This window comes from Acanthochromis polyacanthus, chromosome 15, assembly GCF_021347895.1.
Source record: "Acanthochromis polyacanthus isolate Apoly-LR-REF ecotype Palm Island chromosome 15, KAUST_Apoly_ChrSc, whole genome shotgun sequence".
In the NCBI taxonomy this organism is placed as follows: Eukaryota; Metazoa; Chordata; class Actinopteri; family Pomacentridae; genus Acanthochromis; species Acanthochromis polyacanthus.
In genome coordinates this window covers 21,070,455-21,077,900 of record NC_067127.1, presented here as the reverse complement: position 1 = coordinate 21,077,900, position 7,446 = coordinate 21,070,455, and the positions used below count along the sequence as shown (strand labels likewise).

The following is a 7,446-nucleotide window of genomic DNA, read 5'->3' as shown; positions in this document are numbered from 1 at the left end:
TCTGTCTCCTGAAAACCTTTGCACACCTATATAAAATGTGCTTATTTAAATAATTTGCGTAGATAAAGCCTTTCTTTATTTTCTCTCAGGATAAAGGTTAAAAATATCCTTTCACTCCATTGTTCATTTGCATGCTTTTGAGGGTTGCTGTAGTGTCTGACGAAGAAACCAGTTAAATATGATGAGTAACATGAAGAGCAGTTAAGGAGCTGGTCATGAAGGCAACTGAAACATTACATATTGCCACAAAGTGATTGCATAACTTGATTGGCATGTGTCTCTTGAAACCTGGAGCCTTTTGTCCTTCTGAAATGTAAGGACAGAGTCCTGCAGTGATTCAAAGGAACCTATGAATCACACTTATTTGACTAGTGGGAGCACATTCTTAACACAGCTGTGAGCTTTGAGATATGACGTTAGCGTACACAACGCCAACGTCTGTCATCTTTCGGTGACCTTTGCTGGTGGTGCTGGAGCGGGAGCCTTGCAAAATCGATCACCAGAGCAGGTTGGGCAGGAAAATGACCGAAGATTTCTTGCAGGTGTATTTGTTCTTGTGTTACACCTGGTGTGTGAAAATCCCACTGTGCATGCCAGCACTGATAAACTGCTTTTCAGCATTCTGCAGGTCAAGTGGTACTAAAGTACTACAGTACATGAAGACAGGGAAGACGTGAGGAACCGGAGACGGTACATTAGATTTAAAAAGCACCAACTAACTAAAAGACATTTTGGCCATGCAGCTAGCAGAGCAAGCAGTTGAATATGTAGAAATAAAGATTATTTCATGGGTTTCTACTGAACAGCTAAAGAAGTTGCTAAAAATATTTATGAGGTTTTTTTTCTGTTGCAAAGCATGGTCAATACAATTATAATGCCTGTGTTTTAGCCTGAAGAAGTTATCTGACCCTAGCAGCTGGTGCATGCTAAGACAACAACTAAAGAAAAACCCATCTACCACCCTTGTTAAAGCTCATTATTAAACACTTCATTTGTTTTATGGCCACAGAGAGGCATGCAGTACTGTCTAATTCATTCTGCAACATGGCAGCCCTACAGTCAGAAAGAACTATCTTCAGTCACAAGAAGAACAAAGAGTCCTGCAACAGAAGGTGTGACACCACAGAGCCCTGATCTCAACATCAGGAAGTCAGACTGAGTTTACGTTAAGAGGCAAAAGATACTGAGACAAACTGAATCTGCTTTCTAAGTTCCCCAAGATACTAAACAACATACCTGCCAAGTACTTAGAGAAACTGCATGCGAGTGTTCTGTGAAGAGCTGATGCTGTTTTAAAGGCAAACAGAATATTGATGTAATTAGTGATTTTTTTTCTCTCTTCATTACATTTTGTATGATGACTACTGATTAAATTACTGGCTACATTTTTGTAGGTAAACTCTGCAGAAAAAGTAAAAATGGCAGTGTGTTGATTTAGGGGAAGATATGCACAGAGACCAAAAATGTGCTCGCCAGTACATATTACAGTTTGAATCTGCAGCTGTGAATTTTGCTTTTGTGTAGATTAAACTCTTAATGCAACATATTAATTGCTTATGATCATTTTAATTTATTACTCTGCCGAGGAGGTGGAGCCTTGGCGGAGTTATGTGACAATCGGCTTGTGTTTGTCTGTCTGTCCATCTGTTAGCAAAATTACTCAAAAACGGAATAACTGATTTGGATGAAATTTTCAGGGAAGGTCAGAAATGACACAAGGACCAAGTGATTGACTTTTGGCCATGATGTGACATGTAGTCCAGATCTATGAAATTGTTAAAGATTTCTGTATCATTGTGAGATAGCGGCATGGCATCTGTAACTATGACAACAAGTGAACACTACGTCAGCTGCCTGCTGATGATCACATGATTGCGATTGTACTACAACTGGACTGCTGCAGACTTATTGGGACTTATTCGTCGGAAATGATACAATGACTGAATGACTGAGCAGCCTTGGCGGAGTACTGCACTCTCTGAGTAGCCTAGCCGTGCTAGACAACCCACGGCAACAAATTTAATTCTCTGCCAGGGTGGGTCTAGTTACCCTCCATAAGGCTCGAGGCTGGATTCTCCTAAAACTGGCCGGACCAATCACCATGAAGTGTAGCGTCAGAAGGCGGGCGTAACTAAGTGACGACAGTGGCGCGACGATTCTGACAGAAACAACCGGCGCACAATAAACAGTTATCTTTCGACTCGGCTTTGGCCACAGCCCTTAAAGATTTGAAGCTAAAATTCAACTTGAAAGATAAACAAAGGACGGCACTGAAGTGTTTCATTGAGAAGAAAGACGTATTTGGACTTATGCCGACGGGATATGGCAAATCCTTAATATACCAGTTGGCTCCGCGGCTCCGCTGGTTGGGAAGCTAATGGGACTTATCCACAATCCGCTGGCGCTCTAGGAACTGCGTCAGCCTATTCGTTGCGCTGATTGATTGTATACCTACCCAATTGCTGCAGAGTGATTTGAAAGACAACCTTTTAGCCCGCCTCCCTCCCTGTCGAACGGCCCTAGACCCTTGTGCCTTCAGAACATGGGTCTAGCGTGGCTAGGCTACTCTCTGAGGGCTTTTCTTGTAAAATTATTTATTACATTGTACACAGCCAGATTTCCCCATCTTTTCACTCTTTATACTAAGCTAGACTAACTGAACAGCTATAACAGGACAGCTAAATTTTGAAATAGAATATGAAAAATTTGTAAAATGTAATATTAAATCTCAGACGAGAGTGTTTAGGGGGCATTGCACGCTCCAAACATCTTGGTAGATTTCAGACTGATAGAGCTGAAGATGTAGATCACCTACTCTTGGTGCTCCAGGTTCTGGAGTCCAAATCAATTCCCCAAGAACAATGTTAACTGATGTAAAGTTAGAGCACTTTTATTTTAAATTCTCCAAGTTGAATCATTGAGTCGAAAGATGAGCAACTATGTTGGAAACTGTGTGAACCAAGATGGGAAACCAAAGCAGAGAATCGCAGATCTTCAAATTCTGTTATATGCAGCAATACCAATGTCCTATTACAGTTTTTATTTTCATAAAACTGAAATCATAATGCATGTCTTCATTCATGGTTAACTGAACATCAGCAACTGCTCCGATTCATGCCGAAGTCTAGTTTCTTCTCAGTTACATTGGCAATTAAGCTCCTGATATACAGTAGTGTTCAACACCATTCACTACAAAACATGGAGGACAGGAAACAAAGGAATACAGAAATGAGGTGTAGATATCTTCAGATGTAGCAGACCCTCCTATTTTTCAGCTCGATCTACAATGATTGGTGATAGATCAGACTGTTATAGTCTCCTGTCATGCATACATTTTCATAGCCATGAGTATGTCTTTTTGCCTGAAGCTGTTCAAAAGTATCTACAAGAATGTTAGATGAACCCACGACAAACATGATAGCAAACATATTAATTCTTTCAAACAAGGAAATGCTAGCCAGATATGAGACAAGCATTCTGCAGTACAAGGTGTGTTATATTGTGTGGGTTTGCGTTAAAGTTAAAATGCTGATTCCATATTTTCTTACCAGACAACAGGTCAGATTAAAAACTGTATAAAGGCAAAGCAGAAAGACAGTCTGACAGGGGTATTAGTCCCTGAAGAGTGAAAACCTCACCTGTATCCTTACAAAGTGGTAAATATGTCCCTGAGGGGTTATATCGAAAGGATTCAGGATAAAATAGAATGCTCAGATTAAAGGAATCTCACTGAGCTTGTTTTCACGTCTGGAATTAATTTATGAACAGAGTCATGTCCAAGACACTAGCTTAAATAAATATTTTTAAGATTGGATGAAGGAAATGTAATCAAGAGAGATCCAGCTGTGTCACATGCAGCTGAATTGGAATAGGACTGGGATATGGTGCTGTTCCAACGAGGATATGCAACACAAAGTCAAAGTTATCAAATATAACATTTCTTAGAAAAATATTCTTTCTTTCATGATTAACATTGGTTCTTTAATTAGTCTGTAACTACCTGTGAGTTATGTCAGAGGTTTTCTGTAATACTATTTGGGAAAACAATACAAGTGCGTATGCAAATCAATGACAAACATATAAAGCAAAGTGTTGATATTGCTTCAGTCATGCACATGTATCTGCTGGTGTAGAAAACGCCGTGCACATATTTGCAGACGAAATGTTGAAATTAGAAATCCCACAGGTGATCAAACAGTTTGCAAAGAGCAAACAGAGGTCTGACACTAGTGCATTCTACATGCTTTAAACATAGAGCAGTACTTTGAGTGTGGTTGTTGAGAAAACAGTGGCCTCTGATTGCACAAAGAGATAAAATATTGTAGGACTGCAGCCGTGAAACCTTAGTGGACATTGTGGCGGGACTTTTGATACCTTCTATACACAAATGTGTGTCTTTGCAGTGTTTAGTTATTTCAGTTTGCCACAGGTGGACTCCAAACTAATTCTAAACATGTCTCAATTATAACTAAAGCAATCTGGATGCATCTGACCACAATTTGAAGTACCACAGCAGGGATAGAAATAAATCTAAACGAGAGATTCTGACTTTTAAATTTGCTGTTGTTATTTTTTTAATGAATTGGCAAGCAATCTAAAATATGTTTTCAGCTTGTCTTTATGAGTTACTGATGGAAAGGAATGGCAAAGTTCAAATCTGCAATACAGAGTGTAGAAAAAAAATCAATGTATCCAGAAACAAAACTGTAATGAAATTAATGTTACATAACTACCCTACACAATTCTAAGTCAATTTCAGTAATATGCAGATTTGTCAAGAGAAGCACTCCTGCGATACTGACCTGTGACAATAATAAAATATAGATGTTGGAAAGGGAGTTTCTTTTAATATGTGGAATTGTCTTATGCCAAAATTGAACTCATGATGAGTTTACCATTTCAAGAACAACAAAGTATGATGTACTACACAAATAATAAGTCTACACTGTAAAACATAATAAAGGAACTTAGTCAAATCAATTATTTTTTTAAAATTTAATTCATGTCACTATATGTTTTGTTAGTTTTTCATTTATTAACCTTAAAATGTCCCTTGTAAACTTAAAAACATGAATTGTTGTAGTTCACTTAGCTCATTTAACTTACGTTTACTGAGCTGAATGAATTTTAATTACTTGCAGTGGAACAGGAAAAGGGAAAACAAACCGGACAGACACACTGACACACTGAAATACAGAACAGATCAAATATGTTATAGATCATTGCAGATGTATAAGGCCTTTAGTTTTGAAAATGATTCTCATTAAGAAATCAGATGAATGACATCACTAACAGACATTGCAAAGGGATGCCCCCTCAGTGGAGAGTGCAGGCAGTGCTTTCGTCATCAACTCTGCACAACCAGTCTTTAGTCTACCACTGCTCCCTGTGTCCCGCCCCCCTCATCTCTAAACCCAACAGAAATTCTTTTTTAAAACTCCCTGCAATTTCATATGATGTCAAAAATATTTAAAGCAATAGTAAAGCTTCTGTTTTCAATACCTGAAATATATACATGGATTTTGAAGCGTAAGGTGCCATTTAGTGACGAGTTTAGTAGCGTGTCAATCAAGCCTCTATAGTCAGGCTAGGTTGAGATTGCAGAGCTTTTCCACGTCAGTGTGTTTACCAGAAGCAGATTGACAGCTGCAGGAAGGTGTTTACTTTATTCACTTATGGAGCATTTTTTGAAGAGTGAATGAATAGGCGTTATTTGGAAATATTTCGGCATTACACAGTGGAATGTCCGACATTTTTTGTTTGTTTATTTGTCCAAGTGAACTGAACTTTGGTCTTCTTCGTTCACTGTTGGCCGGCTAGCCTGCTAGCTTGCCGAGCAAGGCTAGCATTAGCTACAGCAGGACTCCATCTTTGACATAGCAGCCACACAGGTAAAATATTAATGTCTACAGTTTCCTACAAAGCCATTTCATACATTGTCTATAGGCGTTTTGTTTTGTTCTATCAAAGAGGTAAATGAACGTTTGAAAGGACAAACGCTGAAGACATACAGATAGCCAAATGACACGCTAGCTAGTTGTGCTAGGCAGCTAGCTATTAGGTGTCTGAGCAAGTAATTGGTTTAATGTACGCTACGAAATAGCCTGTAGACACTTACGTTCGTTGATAGATATTAACTAAATGGTGCTCATATGATCTGTCATTATGTTTTTGTTAAACCCAGATGACTGTCAACAGTCATTCAACCAGTTACTTTAGCTAGATATAGCTAGTTAGCCTTGCCTTTGAATAGACGGTCCTACCTTAATCTAATTAGCCAGCTAGCCAACTATGTTTCTATGTCCTAAACTGCTTACAAGCGTATAGCTTGAATCGCTTAGTTTTGGTGTGTTGCTTGCTATGTAGAGCTAAGATAACATGCATTGGGGGTTTCACCATGACTGTCTATGATACGTGAGGATTTCTGTTTAAAACTGCCCACTTTAGTTAGCTGTTTCTGTATTTCTGACAACATGACTGTTGTGCTTTTATTGTAGTCCACTGTCTCTGAAAATATACCGATTAGCAGCTGCCTTTGACATCTAGGAGTAAAGAAAGAAGTCGAGGGTTTAGCCACCAACATGCAGTGATTATGATCTTCATAGCTAGGGTGACCATGAGCATCTTTAGGAATAGTCCTGTAAAGCATAGGTATAAAAAATATCACCTTCCAGAATAGACTGCTCTCTGAACATCTTACCTTTTTACAAAATCTATGTATGTACTATTCTAGATAGTGATTCATATATTAAAGAGCCCTCTAAGATATTGGGTTGAATGAATAAACTTTACATGACTTATAGAGGTGGCTTATTTTCCAGGGCTACTGGACAACAGTGCAGGTGAATTGAAATTACATAGTTTTTACCTGAAGTATCCTTGAAAGAAAACATTTGTAGGAATCAGAGGCTTATGTTTTTTCTAAGTCCAAGCTGAAAAAATTGCGACCAACGGTGTGTGCTGCGAATTAAATGAACATTAGATGTGTCTTCCTGACTACCAGCTGCTCCTGAGCATTGGCTCCATCTTTTGTCATTGTAGTTATATACTACCCTTAAGCAAAGTGTTGCTAGTTGTACTGCACATGCAGTATGCACTCTGCAGCTGTATTATGTTAGAAAGTATAATATCAGATCCTAGAGACTGATTCAGGCTGTAGCTGTGGGTATTATGATCCGTAAGCCTGCCACTGTGTACTTACATTCTAGCCTGTCCCCATCACACCTTCATCCTTGTATTATGTTGAATAGGCTGCTTACTGTGAATTTAAAAGAATGTGGCCTCAGCCACCCCCATAAATCTTCCTATACTGTAAGAATATCTGATATGACTTTCATGACAAAAAGAAAAAGGTTAATCCAACCATTTTGAGCTATACTGCTTGTCAAATATGAACAGTATGTAATTTTGATTCTGTTTGGTTATCTGTATTGATTTTAGGCATCG

General features: G+C 38.6%; 1 protein-coding gene across 4 annotated transcripts in view; it reads left to right on the top strand.

Moving 5' to 3' along the window:
* Positions 1 to 5,593: 5,593 nt before the first annotated feature.
* gbf1 (golgi brefeldin A resistant guanine nucleotide exchange factor 1) overlaps positions 5,594 to 7,446 on the top strand; it is an 89,744-nt gene continuing 87,891 nt past the window's right edge. For 3 of the 4 annotated variants that reach the window (XM_022194327.2, XM_022194326.2, XM_022194325.2), the window contains exon 1: positions 5,595 to 5,891. The gene's annotated coding sequence lies outside the window, so the exon portion shown is untranslated. Of the gene's footprint in view, positions 5,892 to 7,446 lie in introns of all 4 variants that reach the window. The other variant, XM_022194324.2, reaches the window with a different exon arrangement.